The sequence below is a fragment of the Neolamprologus brichardi genome, unplaced genomic scaffold (assembly GCF_056152115.1).
Source record: "Neolamprologus brichardi isolate AB-2024 unplaced genomic scaffold, ASM5615211v1 NODE_ptg000149l+_length_33707_cov_1, whole genome shotgun sequence".
NCBI lineage: Eukaryota > Metazoa > Chordata > Actinopteri > Cichliformes > Cichlidae > Neolamprologus > Neolamprologus brichardi.
Genome location: NW_028270111.1, coordinates 7313 through 27061, shown reverse-complemented (window position 1 = coordinate 27061; position 19749 = coordinate 7313). Strand labels below are relative to the sequence as shown.

At 38.0% G+C, this 19749-nt stretch overlaps 1 pseudogene; it reads right to left on the bottom strand.

Annotated features, from left to right (window-relative positions):
- Positions 1-16287: 16287 nt before the first annotated feature.
- Positions 16288-19320, bottom strand: LOC148094826 (uncharacterized; annotated as a pseudogene).
- Between the last annotated feature and the right edge of the window lie 429 nt (positions 19321-19749).

The window sequence follows — 19749 nt, the reverse complement described above, 5'->3', positions numbered from 1 at the left end:
TCATAGATATAAGAACACCCCAAATTTCTTAAACCTGTAATTCTTACATTAGGTGATGTTCGACTAACTTTGTTAAGCACTGTGTTATTGTGAATTGGCCCTCAATTGGAACTCATTTGGACTGAATTAAATTTCTTGTAAAACATAAAAATTCTCTAAATTGTCTCCACTGGAAATTTAGAGATATTTTTTAAAACAACAAGAATAAAATTTTAAGAAAATATTTTTCATGTCTTTTGGTATTCTTAATTGTCAGAGTATATTAAACAAGCGTGATAACACTATGGCCAGAGGATTTACATTTTGAAAATGAACATTTAAACTCCCAAAAGTAAAGAAAGTAAAGTCCATGTTGCATGTGCTGTGATATGAGAAGCCTTCACTGTGATGCAGGCTTTGAGGTTTAGTGAGGTAACTTCAGGTTTAACCATGTGTTTGTAGTTGGGACACCAGATAGACCAGGGGTCGGCAACCTGCGGCTCTTTAGTCCTTTTAGTGCGGCTCCGTGTGGCTTGGGAAAATAATTTTTTTTTAAGTAATTAGCTGAAGTGTATTTTATTTATGTTAGTTCTTTTTTAACTTGTAGTTCTAAATTGGAAGATTATTGTGATATTGAAATACAAACATAAAATTATATTCTATTATTTTTTGATCGCTCAAAATAAGCGTCACACTCGCACAAGCCGGTGTACCCGCCGAAACGCCGTGCATTTATCGAGACTTTCGACCCCAGGTAGGCCAATTATGGATCTTCGGATCCACATTATGTCAGCAGCTGTTCTCCACCGTGAACTATGTTAAAAACAAACACCGCTCGCGCCTCACAGATGACAGCTTACAGTCCTGTGTAAAGATGAAAGGGACTTCGTACAGCCCCGAGTTGCAGACGCTGTGCGCAGAGGTTGAGGAGCAGAAGTCCCATTGTAAACATACCACGGCAGACTCGACGATGTTTCCATGAAAATGCTTTTCAGCATCTCTTTATTGACTACTTTTCACACAAAGTTGCTGTACAGCCGGCTGTAGCTTTTCAGCTCACAGCCCGACATACACCAACAACAACACAACAGCACAGATAGCACAGACGTTAAGGCGGTGAGGCGTGATTGCGGGTGCCGCTCAGGTGCGTCCGCCTCCCCTGCAGCGGCGCTGCAGACCATGCCCCACCACACACATTAACCAGGTAAAATACATATTTAGGTACAATTTTACAAATATCTGTTTTTCAATTTTTAGCAGCATAGTGCTGTTTTTCCAATTATTTTTTTAAAAGTCAGGTCAAGGCTCCAAAAGCCCAAAGGCGATATAAGGGTGGCGACTCACAACAGTTTTTGTTTGCTACATGGATCATTTTAGTTCAGCTGGGTGTCTTTCCTTTTGTTATATTTCTTTAAGAGTTCAAAATGTGTTAATTACATAAATAAAATAAAAAAATTATTTAAATAAAATTTTTATTTTATTTAAATAAAATTACAATTTTAATTATGTCATGATAGAGAAATATAGAGAAAATGTAATTTTCTCTATAGCAGTTCATGGATTTCATAAGCAACACACCTTAGTTGTTCACACAAAGCATAAAGGTAAAAAAACAATATATAGACTGTTATCTTCATTTTAGATGTCAAAAAGTATTTGTGGCTCCCAGTGTTTTCTTTTGCGTGGAAATCGCATCCAAAGGGCTCTTTGGGTGTTAAAGCTTGCTGACCCCTGAGATAGACCATTAAGCATATTGCATCTTGTTTTTTAACTTCATCAATTAGCAGATTTTACTGGAAATTTTTATTTAATAACCCCAAATTTGGACTTATTGATAACAGAAACAAGCTTCTACACTCATTTTATTTAGTTCTGTTAATTTCAAAACAAAGCTTCTTTTCCTTTTTCTTCACTAATGGTGTCACCTCCTGTAAGTTGTCATGACTTTTGAGTCATGATATGTATAAATTCTAAATGAGTGAAAGTCAGGGACTGGGCCAGATCGGACGGTCTGAGGCAGCTTTGTTCTGGTCTCCACCTCTGTGTGGAGTTGCTTCCTTGAGCTCATCCACTCACATCTGCAGGTAGTGTGAAATCAAGAGGCTGTGCATTTAGGAGCTGTGGTGCTAGATCTCCACCAGTTTGTATTTCTGCCATGGTAGTAAATGGGCTCTGTCTCTTGTCCTCGTTTCTCTGCGTTTACTCTTTAGTAACTTTTGTATATCATCTTCTCTGTAGAACTCAGTGATTCCTGAGATTAGGGACAAAACAGGTTTTAATTTTCTAAAATATATTTTTTGATTTTTCAAAAACATATTTACATATAATTGTAACACAAAGTTTTGGCTGTCTCACCATGGTTTGGTACAATCTCCCAGGTGTAACATTTTTTAATAATTTATGTTTTTGCTGGAGAAGTGCAAGGTTTTTGTCAACACCGTCAGACACAAAGAAATGCAAAAATATATATTTTAAATTAAGTTGTTTCAGCTATTTTGAATACTAGCAGCTTCTCTATTTTATTGTTTATGCACATATGTTTTCAAAGTAATTATACCACATTTAAAAGTAAGATTGTTTTGGCTTTTTATTATTAGAGTTACAGTCATACATATTTTCAGAAGCTTGTATTTAATCTGTATAAGAAACAGTCATATTAAGCAGCATGCAAATTACACATTTATTGAGAAAATTACATATTTTTATTGGAAGATCATGAGGGAGAAACTATATGGTTCTCCAAAAGAGAAAAATAAACAAAAACTCCATATTATGGAGTTGACAAGGTGCTGACGGTGGTGACACAAATCTGACAGTGGTGACACACTAGTAGAAAACAAGATATTATTTCTTTCAAAATGACCATTAAACATTAGCAACCTTTGTAATATCACAAGACACATCATAACAATTCTGTTTTTGCACATGTCAAGTTCTACATCTACACAGCAAGTAGCTGCCTACTACTCCTTGATTCCTAAAGTTCTCTGTGGTTGTGTGTTTAGACCCTGCTGGACTTTCTCTCCTTTTGACTCTCTGTGCTTGTTTCCAAAACCTTCCCTTCTGACTTTTTTCTCTTCCTTTCAGATCACTGGTGTTCTTTATTTTTCCCTCTTTCACTCTATTTCTCCATCTTTCGCTTTCCTTTATGAGAAACTCTTTCTTCAACTCAGGCTGGCTGTTAATTTTTTCTCTCTTTCTTTTTTGATCATCCCTGTTCCTTCTCTTTTGTTCCTCTACTGACAGGTTCCCCTTTGCTATTCTAGTCTGAAATGTACCATTTTGTAATTACAATAATTTTTCTGAACCTTGTGCTTTTTCACAGATTAAGGATGAATATTCACAACACAATTATGCATTAAGCAATAGAAATGCTATCCAGCCATTAAGTTTGATGTTATTAGCCATTTCCAGGTCCAAACCCCGCTGCAGATCCCAAAGTCAAAGGAACTCTGCGGTATCACTGAGAGTTACAAATTGTCTAAATTCTTTCATCTTTAATAAAATGATCAGTGTGTGGCTCCACCAGGTGTAACATCCAGGCATCCATGAAAACAGAATATATGAAATTTAACAGAGTTAGAAGTTAGATTGCTTGTTTCCACCTGAACATGATATACCAGCTTTGCTACCACTTCCAACATAAATGGAGACAAAACTAAACAGCAGTGACTATTGTCAGGTTACTGAAGTTGGGCTAGCTGGTATATAGTGATGTGCTACGTGATTGCTAGCGACACAGCTGTGTTAGCATAATATAAACACAGTGAAGCTGGAGGATGAATGCTAACCTTTTTCCACTTGATAAAAGTTAACGTGAGGGTTCCTGATGGTTAGGCTGACAGTGATCACTAGCTGCTTTTAGGGGCTTGTTCAGATGTAATAGAACAAGATAAAAAGCATTAAAACATTTTAACAGCACAACAGGCTTAATAAACACAGAGTAGTTTGGGCCTGGAAGCGGGATTCATACATCATCACTTAAAGAACAGCTCTCGGGGCACAGCTAGCTCAGTAGATGCCACATGATCGAAAGGTTGGGCGTTCAGATCCAACGAACAGAGGCTATCCTGGATTGGTAGCTGCCCACTGCATCACTGAGTGAATGGGTTAAATGCAGAGGACTAAGCATTTTCCTACAGGATTAATAATGTATACATAAACAATGAGATTCAAGATAAGGCAAATTTGATAATATTTGACACATCTGTGAAGCAGAAATATCAGTAAAATACACAAGAGGTAATATGACTGAAATATTAGTAAAAAATAACTTAATATAAATGGTGAATAGAACACTTTTGTGACATTTGTCAACACTATTAGAAAAAGGGTCAACACCGTCAGACAAAAATCCTGATGGTGTTGACAAAATACCCTACTTTCTCTCATAACACATGTTTTTCTGATAGAAGCCATCTTGTTTTTCATCATTTGCTTATGGCCTCTACAATCTACCTAAATGAGGCTGTTTTTACAAAAAAAAATAAAAAAATAAAATCTTGGATTACATCGACTTTGGTGTTGACGCACTATGGTTGTGACACAGAGTTTTATCAGAAAGGTGTGCAATAAATGAAATAAAAACAAACAAATAATCACAGCAGTGACCTCATGGCATGTGTATCAAACAGGAAGTGGTAAAGGGGTCCTCAGAGTGTAAGCTACCCACAATAATTCCTGATTTTTTTGTACTTTTGAAAAAATCTGACGGTGTTGACAAAAACTCTGGACACGATTTTAATCACTTAAAAATATTTAAAAATAAATTTTCAATTGCATATTTTGATATTATATAAGGTATTGACTTAAATACTTAGTGACGAGAGCCATGATGTTTAATTTTACATTACTTTTAATTTTTTTTTCTGTATTTTGATATTATCACACCTGCTTCTAGACAATGGATTTTTAAGGTACTGGTAATGTATTGTACCATTTAAAATAAATATATATTTATAAAAAAGGCAAAATCATAGTTTTGTTGTATAAACATTGCCTTGGTTTGTCTTTTAGGCAGTTGGGGTAACACTTGTATGCATATTTTTAACCACAAAATTGGGTTTTATCTGCCGGACATGTTTTGTCCCTTATCTCAAGAATCACTGGAACTACACATCTGCTACTATATAACTCATCTGGAAATCTTACCTCTCCCGTCTCGAGGAATTTCCAGTTATCAGCAGGTTTTTGCCATTCTGCTTGCAGCTACGCCAGGGGTGTCCAACTCCAGGCCTCGAGGGCCGGTGTACTGCAGGTTTTAGATCTCAACCTGGGTCAAGACACCTGAACGAAATGATTAGTTCATTACCAGGCCTCTGGAGAACTTCAAGACATGTTGAGGAGGTCATTTAGCCATTTAAATCAGCTGTGCTGGATCAGGGACACATCTCAAACCTGCAGGACACCGGCCCTCAAGGCCTGGAGTTGGACACTCATGAGCTACGCCATGCCTCTCCAAAAAGCCCCCAAATCACTGAAGACTCAGCTCCTCCCCCTCTACGACCCTGCCACACGCTTGGTTTGAAACCTGGCCAGCCCACTGATAACCACCCTCGCCATCATCACCCAGTGCATGCCAAGTAAGGCAAAGCAGAACAGTTATCCAAGCAGCCATTCTCCATCTTCTCACCTACGAGTACTATCTTATATGATACCTGATATAGCTCATAGTTTCTGCCCACCCAGCTCCCCCTCTTCCCAGCAGCACTTTGAAAACAAATACTGAAAACACGAATCCCACCATCTGGCTCCGTTTTTGGGGCTCAGTAACAGTCGAATCATGGCACTGAAAATTCTTTTTTAATGGTATCCGTCATGTTCTCTAGGAAGTGGTTGGAGAGCTCAACCTCACAGCTGTGTAAACTTTCATGTGCTCTTCTACTAAAAACACTTAAAGTGCTTTACACAACTTGCCTCATTCACCCAGAAGATCCATTAGAGCTGATTGAGGAGCATCAGGGTGCAGAAGTAAGCTTGAGAGAAGGTGAGAAGGAGAAAAAACACAACCAACATGAGCACAAGGACAAACTAGGGTCACACACAACTTTATACAAGTAAAGACACACATACATGTACATGCAAAGAATATTATGTAAAGCCGCTCGACAATAGTGGAAAGAATACCAATAAAGTGTATCAATATGAGTCAAAGTATGCGTCTGCAGTTCAGCATCAACAAATGAAGTTAACAGGAGTTTATGTGACTAGTTCACATGACATAGAAATCAGCTTTTAAACAGAGTGCAGTTATGGGTTTCTTCAAATATTAACTAGGTGACAATAAATGTCACCCACAGATCCACCAATTAAACTGTAAACAAGACATGATCGGTGTTAATTGTTCTCTGTTTCAAAAGAAAATAAAGTCCTTGTTATAACATGTCAGTGACACAGATGTTTTTGAAGCTGTTGTTAAAGTTGTTTACACCAACGTTTAAATCTAATACAACAGGAAGGAAGAACAAAAATGGTCACAACTATTACTAACAGTGTGACTCACAGTAGTAATTGCTTCATTCAATCTGCCACATCAGAGCACTCTACCTGAAAAAAGGACAGCAGGTGTGTTTTTGTAACTTTTTTTTAAAGAAAAAAACTTAAATGAAATTAAACATGAATTGTTTTTGAAGTTTTCAAAAAAAAAAAAATCCATGTTATGCAAAAACATGCAGGCAGAAAATGCATTACTTCAAAAATCAATGAGGAGAGAAACAGAGGCCCAGACTTCTGAATCAAAACAACAACACATGCAGATGTTTGACATCAACGCCAACTACAGAAGTGACTTAACAGCAGTGAATCTTTGCACTCTGATGTAGTAAATAACCGGATGCTTGGATGTGATCACTAATCTTACCACACATTTACAGATGATTAAATACACAACTTCCTAACCACAGAAATCTGTGTGAGGTGGCATACATGAGATAGTGGCTTCAGTCTTTCCTACTTGCTGTTTTTGTTACAGTGAAGCAGACACAGGGATGATGCCTATGTTGTTTTGTCATAGATGATGTGAAGGTAATCATTTTCATCAAGGCCTCATTCTTAGAACAGATTACAAATGGTAAAGATGAATTACACTGGACTCACTGTTTCTTATACAAAGTAATTTTGGTTATTAATTACATTATTGATTAACAACTGACTGAAAATCAGTATCAGATAATTAAAGGTATTTACAGGTTTATCTGACTTTTATACATCACAACACAGCTTCAGCCAAAGTGCCCACTAGAGGGCACACTTGTTCAAAAGTTTACAAATATTCTAAATCACAAAACGAATGAGTCATAATTCTGGTTTGTTTTTGTCAGATGTCAAACAAATCCAGATGCAGCCTGAGAAGGGAACATGAAAGAGCCTGTGCATCAATCATCCAGGGATGAGGGAAATCTCAGATGGTTGATTCTGTTCATCGTTACATTTATCACTGAGGCATAACTTTCAGCATACTGGTTACTTAACAGCCTTTTGGAAATGATTTTCATACTTTCATGTAACAGTAAAAAAGAAATAATCCCCCTTTTGTTGTAGATGCGTAGTATTAGATGGTGGGCTCCTGAAGCCATCAAATTGCAGAGGTGGAGGTGGAAGGACGTCTGGTTGATGTACTACAACCCTCCAAGCTGGCTGTGGATGCTGGGAGGAGACAGCACTGTCTTATGAAGCCAAGTCAACCAGTGATACATGCAAACTTGTATCCTGGTGATAATTGGAGAGATGTCTGCCAATAAGTCTTTTGTGCAATATGAGGACATCTGAATAAGCAGCTCCCCCTACAGCCTCCTGTGAGGTATACACCTTTAAAGAATATACTCTCATATTTCAGAGTTTAAGAACAATTTCAACCAAACAATAATCAAACACATAGAGAGGAAGAAACAGAGAAACACAGGAAACCCTAACCACCATGTTTGGAGGATCAGACTTTTTTGTTTTTGCTTTTTTCTTCAGTAATCAGACATATCATACTGCAATGTGTGCATACATGTACACAGAATAGCTTGAATGAAATGAAACCATAACAGTAGTATTTAACTAAAACTTCTAAAGTACCTTGTATTAAATATAATTGAACCTTTGTTTTTCATGTACTTTAAAATGAAAATAATGTTTAATGTCAGTTTTAGCACACATTCGAACATGAACATGGCCGCTGTCGTCTTCTTCCTCTCTCATTCTCTCTCTGTCTTCTCCCCTGACGATTTCCTCCTCTTTTTCCTTATTTCAGCACCTCCCGACAGTACCACAGTCCCACTCTTGGATGAAACAACAATGAAGTAGAACAAAGGAAGCTTTTATCACAAAAAAGTACATTTGGGATGTGTCCACTAATAAAAGGCACTTTTTTCTTGTTTAAAAACAAAAGTGAGAAATAAACTAATAATGTAGGTAAAACAGAAATATTTCCTGGATTTTTGCTTCTATGGTAGTGAGGTGCAGCAGGGTGTGTACTGATGAGGGCAGCCTGGCTCCTTCATTGAAATTTGGTCAGACTTTGAGGTCATATTGTGAGTTGCTAACCTCTGGATTAGCTCGCATGTCATCATCACACAGAAGATCTCAGAAACTGTATGTCAATGTCAATGTTTTCATCCTGAATTGATTGAATAAAAATGGCAGTTTTATAAAAGTTACGCCTCCCTATTTTTGCCGTTTCCTGTCTTGGCTGCTTCATTCATGTTGGAAATATCATATCCACCAGCAAGCTGACTCTGAGGGAGACCATCAGCCTCAGCAGTGAAGGGCAGAAAGGTGCACGTGGAATACACATTATGGTATTCTACCAATTATGTAAGTGTTAAGAAAAAAATTATATCTCTATGTTTTGATAATAGTTTTTCAACATCTAATATTTGAGATAATTCTGATCTTTTTGTCATTAATCTCTTGGATGAGCCCCCAACTGTGCATGGCCCCCTGGGCAAGTGTCCAGCATGCCCTTTGGGTGATCCAGCCCAGCCTGGATAGCAAAATGACTCTGGACCGGTGTTGTACCAAAAAGTGATTGTCTGTTCATATTTATTCTACTGTAAATGACTTGTTGGTATAGAATATATGAAACATATGTCAAATGTTTCCTCGTGAATGATATCATCCCTTCTATCCCTTTGAAGACGTGAGGCTCCATAAATGCTAAAGAGGTAAGTGTTATTTCTCAGTTGCAATTAATAGAAAATAAACTGTAGAAAAATAAACAAAAGAAAGAAGAAGAGAAATAACAATTTAACATAAACCCGTGACACACTCCAGGGTAGGGCTGGGCCATATCATACCATTCACGATAATACAGGTGTAATGTTGGGCAATGATAAGAAAATGAAATATCGCGATAGAATGTGGGTAAAACGCGCATGCCCAGTGCCTTTGTTTACATACGCACATGGCGGCGACGCAGAATGAGAGGAGCGAAAGTAGATCGTTGAATGAAGAAGAATGTACGGTGGCCCCTAGAGACAAAGCACGTACAAACTCCAAAACACTTGCAAACTCCAAAACACATGCAAACTCCAAAACACATGCAAACTCCAAAACACTTGCAAACTCCAAAGCACATGCAAATTCCAAAACACAACGGAAGTGCTCCAGGACACTAGGGGCAGTGTTGAGCTCGATTTGCAAAATAAACGGCAAGTTTGTCTGTATGGGACGGTCTAGTCTCTGTCGTGCTTCCCAGGTTGCCTAGCAACCATGATACTAACCGCTGGAAACGTGTCATACAACTTTGTTTGACAGAAATGAAGGAAAACATATTTTGTTCATTTGTTTGTTTGTTTCTACAAGAGCTTTGTGTGATTCGATAAGTATCTGAGGTTGAGACCACAGGACAGTAAAACATGATTTTTGGGCTTAATTTCTGTACTGAACAGTCATTTAAGATTAGTTAGTAAATAACAATTAGCTAATGTTGTTCATGAGACTAAAGTCATATCACTTTGGTAATGTAAATATAATATGGCCAATATTATAGTTATTATATTAATCATTATTAGCTATTACAGCAGTGAACATGAACTCTGTGTCAAATACTGAGCCTCAGTACAGATTCAAGTTGCAGTTATTTATAGGTCTTATCACCTTAAATCTTCACTCAAAGACAAGTATCTTTGACAGTGCATATATAGGTGTATCATATATAAGAGAGAAATGTTGTTCCTTCAGTATGTTGGCATTACTAAATTTGGCTCATTGCTTACATACGCGTGTAAAAAGAAATTATATGAGCTGTGATAACTGTTTCTGATAAAATGAAGAGTAGACTGATATATTGAATATTCCTTTATTGGGTGAGAAAATCAGACCATGTCATAACTGCTTTAAGTCATACAGAATAGATATCAGAGCCTTAAACAGGCTGACTTCTGCTAAATGGGTCAAACTGGGCAGAAAGTATACAAACACATAACATCATTATAGAATATGATGTAACACTATAGATCAACTTACCTCAGAATATATAAAGCATATAAACAATTACAGCAATATGATGCAACAAACACAGCAGTACTACTAATCCAAAATACTCAAAGCTTCATAGAACTGAAACAAACATTTATTTTTAGGTCCATTCAGCTGCTGATACATACTTTAGGTTTCTGAATATTAAACGTGTTTCTTCCTTTCATAGTGTGTCACTTGAAGGCCCTGAGTACTTTCTCCCACACTGCAAACACTGGAATGATAAAATTATTTGAACATTACCTAATAAGACTGATTCAGGACAGACAATTAGTTATGTTAAACTTTCCTAGCAGTCCTTCACAAACAGGGAACAGTCTGTCTATTCTCTCCATCTGTCAGCTGCTGCTGGCTCTTCCTCCTCCTCTTCCTCACACACTGCTGAGTCCTGGTGGATCATCAGGGGTGCAAAGCCTCACAGATGATGTGCAGCAGTGAGTCCCTCAGTCTGTCCTCACTCTGGACACTTGCAGTTGTCACACATGGAAATCAAATGCGTGATAAGCTGCAGGATTCAAACACAAGTGTAACATAAATACATGTTCATACTTTTATTACACAATCAGAGAGAAAGAAAAAGAGAGAGAGTGCAGGACAGACAGACAGGTGACAGTCTCAGGTGTATACACTGCTACAAAACAGCACAAAAGAAGGAGGACTGTGTTATTACGAAACAAGAAGAGTTCCCAGATGGTACAGTGGACACATGTGTGACTCCTGTGATTAAAGCATCTTTCTTTCAGCTTAACGAGTGAACCGTCAGCTCGTTCAAACACACGTTAAACTCCATTTGGCTTGACACCACCGAACAGAGGCAGCAATATAACATAGCTAACATTAACAGTGCAGTGAATCCTGCTTGTGCTGTGATATTCAGTACTGCAAACGGAGCAGCATCACTGACTTTCAGCCTGTTGTGTTTGTGGATATATGACTGACTTTAATTATCCATAAAATCATCACATTCTCTGTAAGATTAAAGTCAAGTATTGAACGGCGTATATTTTGGAGTAAAGGCTTTAAAACCAAGTTAGTACAAACATCGCTAATGTCACATAACTTTCCCGACATGTGGCCAACAGTAATGTTTTAATGTTCTTCATTATAAAAAACATTTGCGCATAAATAAGTGACATAATATTCAGTACTTACTTCTGAAAGTTTACTCTTCAGCGGCTCCGCTTCAGCCGTTTTTTTCGGCAAAATTATCCACACCACAGCCGCGCTATGAAATCTGGGATATGTTGGGCCATGAAGGCTACAGCGACCCATCCTTAAAATTCAGGGAAATTAAGGACGCATTTGAGGGCCGCATTTCGAGCAGCCTTCGAATTGGGACAGCCTTCGTCGTGTCGCTGTGACGTAATCGGCCTTAAAATGCGGCCTTTAAGGCTGCAGACCCCAAATCCGGTCATTGGTACATCCTGGCTTGTGTAGTTACTAGGTAACAAAAGCTCAACACTGCCCCTAGCGTCCTGGAGCACTTCCGTTGTGTTTTGGAATTTGCATGTGCTTTGGGGTTTGCATGTGTTTTGGAGTTTGCAAGTGTTTTGGAGTTTGCAAGTGTTTTGGAGTTTGCAAGTGTTTTGGAGTTTGCATGTGTTTTGGAGTTTGCAAGTGTTTTGGAGTTTGTATGTGCTTTGTCTCTAGGGGCCACCGTATTTTAGTGAGCAGGACACACACACACACACACACACACACACACACACACACACACACACACACACACACACATTCTTGCACATGCATACAGGTGCTTACACATGCACACACATAGTGCCTGATCTTTTAGAGCTATAGTGGGGTTTTACAATGGGAGGGGCTTGTGTGTACTGTAAACTGTGTTATGGAAATAAAAGGCTGCTTATTGAAGAAGTTGGGTTGGAGAGAGGTGAGGAGCGTTGAGCTCCAAGAGCCTGGTTCCGACCAGCCTTCCCTTGCAAGCAAGTAAAACCCGGTTCCGTTTTGTTTCCTTGCTTTCGTGAAAGAGAATAAGTTTCTAAATTAGCGGGGCCTGTGGAAGCGCAGACCTAACAGAGTGTGCCATGTGTTGTGCTGTGTGTCATGTCACATGTGTATTCATACCTCCAGTGTAAGTTGAACCTCAGTATTTGTCCAGCTCCTCCATATTTCTGATGACTAAACACTTTGGCTTGTTCTGGTGTTCCATTGAGTTTAATGAATACTTCAGTTGGTGGTCCATGTCATTTGAATTTTTCCCTGTTTCATCAACTAAATGAATTACTGTTGAACATCATGTTTGATCACAGTGAATATAAACCGCTAAGCCCACCAGCTAAATCCTGCAACCACACAGACCATACTGATGGATTACCACAGATTAAAAATGGCTTGAGCAAGAAAGATCAGAACTCAGCCTGAACCTCTTGTGAATGAGACAAACTGTATTTGACCTCCAGTGGGACAGATCACCTTAGAATTGTAGACATATTCTTGCTATATGACAGATTCCCCGACTCATCTTCAGCCTGTTTCCAGCATTTCCTTTGTCCTTTTCTGCTAGCTGCTACTTTAGCCAAGCAGCAGTATGAGTACAAATTACAACCTAAAAAAGCCAAAAAACTGTGACCTGTGAACTGTTCTCAATATTCTACCACGGTCCAAATTCTTCAGTCTATCCAACTCTTAAATCTTAATGTTGATTCAGATTCACACTACAACCTGGGTTTGCATCTTATCTGTATTTAATTTAATAACAGTACAGTACTTTGTTTTTTAGTAAGCATTGTTCTTAATGTAAATATGTAAAAATTGTGTGTGTTTCAGTTCTGTGTCTTGTGTACTGTTTGTTCGTATGTGTCTTTCTTGCTATTGTTACATCCAAATTTCCCCTTGTGGGACAATTCAAGGATTATTCTATTCTATGTCATTTGTTCTCAGCCTCTCCCAGTCAGAGCTTTTCTCCATGCCTGTCTTACTGCACATGATGTTATTAGCACAACCACTTTAAAGGTGATAATTTAGGACTTCATCAATAATACAGACAGCAATGTAGTTAAACATCTTACACTTCATTTTATTGGGAATGAACTTAACCTACATACACATTGTATTTATCACTGCTACTCATTACAATATTCATTTGTTAATATAAATAATTAAGTTTGCTCAAATGTAATTAATACTTTCATTTTTCTAAAAATACCTCAAAACACAATTGTATGGAAGTAATAAAACGCAAACAAATCAGTAAAATATGTATTTTACAAAATTGTGCTAGATAACATTCTGCAGTATTGCACAAACTCTTTCCAATGACAAGTAAAATAAACTATTTTGACCACTTTTTTCCATTTGACTGCATAAAAATGAACATTTACAACACATCTGCTATATCCTGAACATTTAACACATCTACACAGGCATTTGAAGAAGGAGCTTGAACTGTCACATGAACTGTTAATTTAGACTTCATCATTATGCAATGCATACCCTGCTGCATCTAAGCCCAAACCAGTAACCAGGCAGAAGTACAGAACAGTATCCCTGGTAAATGAAGAGGAATCAAATGGGGCTTGTGTTTGTGTGTATTTGTGTTTTAATACATGTTTGTTAAGCATCATTTTTAAGACCCAAAGGGTTACTTTGGATATTTAGAAGTCCGCTTTACCTCCAAATGATCAAAATTTAGATATCTATACATTTCCAAGAGATCATAGTCATGTTTCCATAGTCAAGCGACTAGTCTAAATTATGCGTGATGACACTGCACTATTTCACAGAACCAGACTTCTAAAGGTCCAAACTAATCCTTTAACATTATATAGAAACATATATGCACATTTACAAAAAACAACAAAAAGGAAAACAAAACAAATCAAGAACTCCAAGGATGTCATCTGACTTCCTGAGGAAGGCCAGTGGGCCGGAAAAAAAACAAACCCTGTTTTAAAAAAATAAATAAAAATGTATCCCATCCAAAGAGCACCTCTGAGCAGAAGTAGTGAATCCAACAAGCGCTCCTTTACAAACCCTTTTTTCCAAGTTACACATACAGAACATTCTGTTCTTACATCCCGTCATTGTAAGCATGAGTTCAATTTAAGGGCAATATCCCATATCCCCAAAATAAACTAAAAACACACAATCCTTTTGCACATTTTAGATAACATGGAAGGCAAACTCATGTTGTAAATATTATTTTATTGGGTGAGGAAATTGTGCAATATAATTTACTTAAGCTGGTAAAAAGATTGAGCATTAACCCTTTAAGACCTACCATAGAACCAAGTCCGCCAGAGCTTGTATTATATTTTTACATGCTGTAGTGCCATTTTTGGGAGCATTTCAAGTTGCTATACATCAATACAACCATTATAGCCCAGATTTTAATAATATGTCTGCATTAAGTGCATAGTAATTACATAAATTGCAAAAAAGTGCAATAAACTACAAAAAAAATTGAAAATCATTTGTTTTTTTAACATATATTTCTAGTTAGAGAAATTTAAGAGGCTTATCCCTCAAAACTGTAAATACAAAAAAGTTGCACAAAATAGTTTCCCACCACAGGAAATTTATTTTGAGTGTCTTCATAGTTTTATTTTTGAAATACACCAATTTTATATACTGCAGGAAAAACAAAAATAAATCTTATAATGCAAATTTGCAAAAAAGCAGCATATGCATCAAAATAAACTATTTCCAGCAGAGCAATATGAGTCCTAAGCATCCCAGAAAGTCATAAAGTCAAACATAACTTTTAAAAACACAGTATAGGCTCATGAGGCCCTGATGGTAAAAAACTACATTTCCACGAAAATGACATCACTTCCGGTTTCGGGCAGGTCATGGCGGACTTCACGCTGACGTCTATTCTTACTAGGAAGTGTTACGAACAGCTGATCGGATCGGCAAAGCGTGTTTCTGGAATATTATGTTTTTGTTGCTGCAAGCGCTTTTTATGCAGTTTTTGCAAAGCTATATGTGGAAGGAAATGTTGACTGAGGACAAGCTGATGGCATAAGATGTAAGTACAACTCCTCTGGTTTCATATGAAAAAAATTTTTTTGCGCTAGCTCACGTGGTTGCAGTTCTACAGGGATTTAAAAATAGTTGCGCAAAGCAGAACAAAAGGGTTAAACTGGCTGGTGTCTTTTGGGTAAGAGGGTCTAAGAGGGGAGAGATGATATAGAAACATGACGTCGTTGGCCTCTTTAATAAGGAACTGACCTGCCTAATGTAGAACAAAACACATGTAGATTTTAAGGATTACTGTAACTTCAATGGCTTCAAATAAACCTTTGTTTTACAGATTCATTTATGTCATGTCACATTTTTTCATACTGCTTAACTTAGTACAAGTTAAGCTTTGGGGTTGTGGAAGATATCCTTCACAAAACTAAAGTGTCAAATATATCAACACACACACACACACTGAGGGGGAGAGGGAGTCACCTTTATCAGTCAGCAAGTCTGGTGAACCATGTGAAGGAAAAGCTGGAATGCCTTTAAGGACTAAAAAGCACTGACATTACAGCCTCTGACAGAGAAATTCATAAATAAAACATCCTCACCTTCGTAAACACAGTTTCACAGCGAGCTGCTTTTGCAAACCTGGAACCTTTGAGAAAGGGAATACTTTTTCTTTCAACACTGCATCAAGCTTTTAAACAAATGTCCCAGGAAACATGAATTAATTCATGTTTCCTGGGACATGAATTAATCAAGATTTTCTAAACATTTCCTGAGATTTGGTTTCTCTTGGTTATGAACAATTTTGAAATTCTGCTTTTTGACTTTTTCTTCCACCCTAAATATCTGTTGTGTTAGACTTTCTGCCGTCTTTGCTTGATAGTCAAGATTTTGTAAACATTTTTTGAGATTTGTGTTCTCTGTCTTTAACTTGTTTCTCTCAGGAAACATGAATTATTCATGTTTCCTGGGAATTAATTCAGACATGAATTCATTCACTGTCTGACAGAGAGATTTGAGAGGAATCACTGAGATTGTATGAGTCGGTGGCGAGAGAAATATCTGAGCCTATGGAACTTCAAGAGAAAATTTAAGATTTCCAGCTGGAGTTGAGCACCGTTAACCTCAAGAAGAATTATTATAAAAATAATTTCCATCGCTCAAGAGATGAGCTTAAACAGATCCATTCAGTTTGTCATGAGAACAATTTAAACATTAAGGAAAGCGCTTAAAAGGGAGACAGTTTAGGACAGTGGTTCTTAACCTGGGTTCGATCGAACCCTAGCCGTTCGGTGAGTCGGTCTCAGGGGTTCGGCAGAGCCTCCACCGTGACATGCACGGCTCATTTTGTGCACCAATATCCCATATCTATGTCTTGAATTTGAAAAAAATCATATTTTATTTTTCACTAAAGAGGGGTTCAATGCGCATATGAAACTGGTGGGGTTCGGTACCTCCAACAAGGTTAAGAACCACTGGTTTAGGATGAAAGCTGGCTTGTAGATGGTGTCAAAAGCTCTTTCCAATGAGTTTGGCTGTATTGTCGATCTAAGATGAGTCGCGCCCCTGAGCATCATCATAACCAATCACTAATCAGATGTTGAGTTGAAGCTTTCAAGCTTTGAGTGCATTTGTTAAAAATATGCTCCTCATTATTACCTGTCAGGCTTCGCTAGTAGATGTGCATGAGAAGATGGATGAGAAAATTTGACGAAAAGATGGAAGAGTTTAAAAGAATGACTCAAAAGTCAGATGACATCAAAGATCTGATCGTGGCAGAGAACGAGAATTTGCGCGCAGAGGTTAAAACCATTCAGAGGATGCACCGTGACTTTCAGGAAAAGGCAGGATCTCTCCTTGAGCAGAACAGCAGCATTGCTGCTCAGTTGTCTAGGAATAATGGAATAGGACTCCGGTTCCATTTTGTGGGTTTTCTCTCTGAACTGGGGCCATGATTAAGTAGGCGTTTGACACCATGACGCCATAAACCACTAGTCGGAACCCCTTCAGGAGGCTGTTCTGAGACAGGAGAATCAAGCTCCTCAGGTTCAGGAGCAAGATTCTCCTGTGTCGGGACCACATCAGGAGATGGTTCTGAAATAGGAGAAACAAGCTCCTCAGGTTCAGGAGCAAGATTCTCCAGCTGCAGAGGTTCACCAGTGATCTTGTGAACAGCAGCTAATACTTATTCTTCCTCCTCCCTTCTCAGCTCATCCTTAAGATTTTCAGTGATCTCTCTTTTCATTTTTAGATGTTCATAAAGTTCATCTATGAGATCTTGTTTATGAACAATTTTGAAATTCTGCTTTTTGACTTTTTCTTCCAGCCAAAATATTTGTAGTGTCAGACTTCCTGTCGTCTTTGCTTGATACTCAAGATTTTGTAAACGTTTCTTGAGATTTGTGTTCTCTGTTTTCTTAATTTGTTTATCTCAACAGCAATGCTGCTGTTCTCTTTAAGGAGATATTCTTCTTTTTCTTGAAAGTCATGGTGCATCCTCTGAATTGTGCTTACCTGCTCCTGCATTTTAGCCTCCAGAGATTCCACCTGTGACTGATTTTCATCCAGTGCATGTCTCACCTGATGCTGAAGAGTACAAATTTTTCTTTTCAGCTCAACTGTGAGTTCTGTCTTGCGAACAATTTCCCTATATTGTTTTTCTATAATCTCTTCTTTTTTAAATTCTTTTATGGTGAGCTTCTCCCACTTGGTGCTCAAGTCTCTGTTCAACAGTCTCTAAAGTTTTCTCGAGTTTTGCATTCTCTTTCTTTTTTTCGTTTCTCTCACTTTCAATCTGAGACAACTCAGCAGCAATGCTGCTGTTACGCTCGAGGAGATATTCTTCTTTTTCCAGAAAGTCATAGTGCATCGTCTGAATGGTGTTAACCTGTTCCTGCATTTTAGCCTCCAGAGATTCCACCTGTGACTGTTTTTCATCCAGTGCCTGTCTCACCCTACACTGAAGAATACATATTTCTTTTTTCAGCTCAACTATCTGTTCTGTCTTGTGATCTATTTCTCTGTTCTGTTTTTCTATTATCTCTTCTTTTTTTGTTATTTTATGGTGAGCTTCTCCCACTTGGTGCTCAAGTCTCTCTCTCTCTTCCTTGAGATCTGCGTTCTCTTTCTTTTGTTCATTTCGCTCACTTTCAATTTGAGACAACTCAGCAGCAATGCTGCTGTTCTGCTCAAGCAGAGATGCTTCCTTTTCCTGAAATTCATGGCGCATCATCCGAAAGGTTCTAAGCTCTGCTTGCAAATTTTTATTCTCTGCAACAATTAGAGCTTCGATGTCATCTGACTGTTGAGTCACTTTTTCAAGCTCAACCATGCTTTCCCTAAAATGGAAATTCCTTTCATGCGCATCTGTACTATTCTGTTCACGCTCATTTTTAAAGCGATAGTAATTTTTTTTGTAATAATTCTTTTTGCGCTTTAGGGTGCTTAACTCCAACTGGAGTTCTTGTATTTTCATTTGAAGCTCCCTAGGCGCCGATATTTCTCTCTCCATCATCCCATACAGTCTTTGTGATTCCTCTCGAATCTCTCTGTCAGACTGTCAATTATTAAATGTTTCGTGTGACATATTTCTTTAAACGTTTAATGCAAAGTGTCGAGAAGAAAAAATGTTTGCTTAATTGTTTAAGTTTAAAAATAGTCCCTTTCTGAAAGGTTTCTGGTTTGCAAAACACAACTCGCTGTTTCTGAAAATGTTCCAAGTAAAACTGTGTTTGCGAAGGTGAAGAGGGGGTATTTAAGGACAAAGGACTTGGCAAATGCTTTCGCTTTCATCCGTCTTGCGCCGGTCCAAGAATTTCACCTCTAGCGGCACAATACGAATGCCCACGGCCGTCCCTCTTAAAATAGGTTTAGGTGTTGCCGCAGTAGGCCTTAAAATACCTGCAGCTTACTGGGGCTTTTCAAAGCTTAACAGGGACTTCACAGGTGGAATCTGCTGTGATAAACAAGTTAAAAACAGAGAACACAAATCTCAAGAATTGTTTACAAAATCTTGAGTATCAAGCAAAGACAACAGGAAGTCTGACACTACAAATATTTTGGCTGGAAGAAGAAGTCAAAAAGCAGAATTTCAAACTTGTTCATAAACAAGATCTCATAGATGAACTTTATGAACATCTAAAAATGAAAAGAGAGATCACTGAAAATCTTAAGGATGAGCTGAGAAGGGAGGAGGAAGAAAAAGTATTAGCTGCTGTTCACAAGATCACTGGTGAACCTCTGCAGCTGGAGAATCTTGCTCCTGAACCTGAGGAGCTCGTTTCTCCTGTTTCAGAACCATCTCCTGATGTGGTTCTGACTAGTGGTTAAAAGCCACATGGTGCAAAACGCCTACTTAATATATGTTTAGGT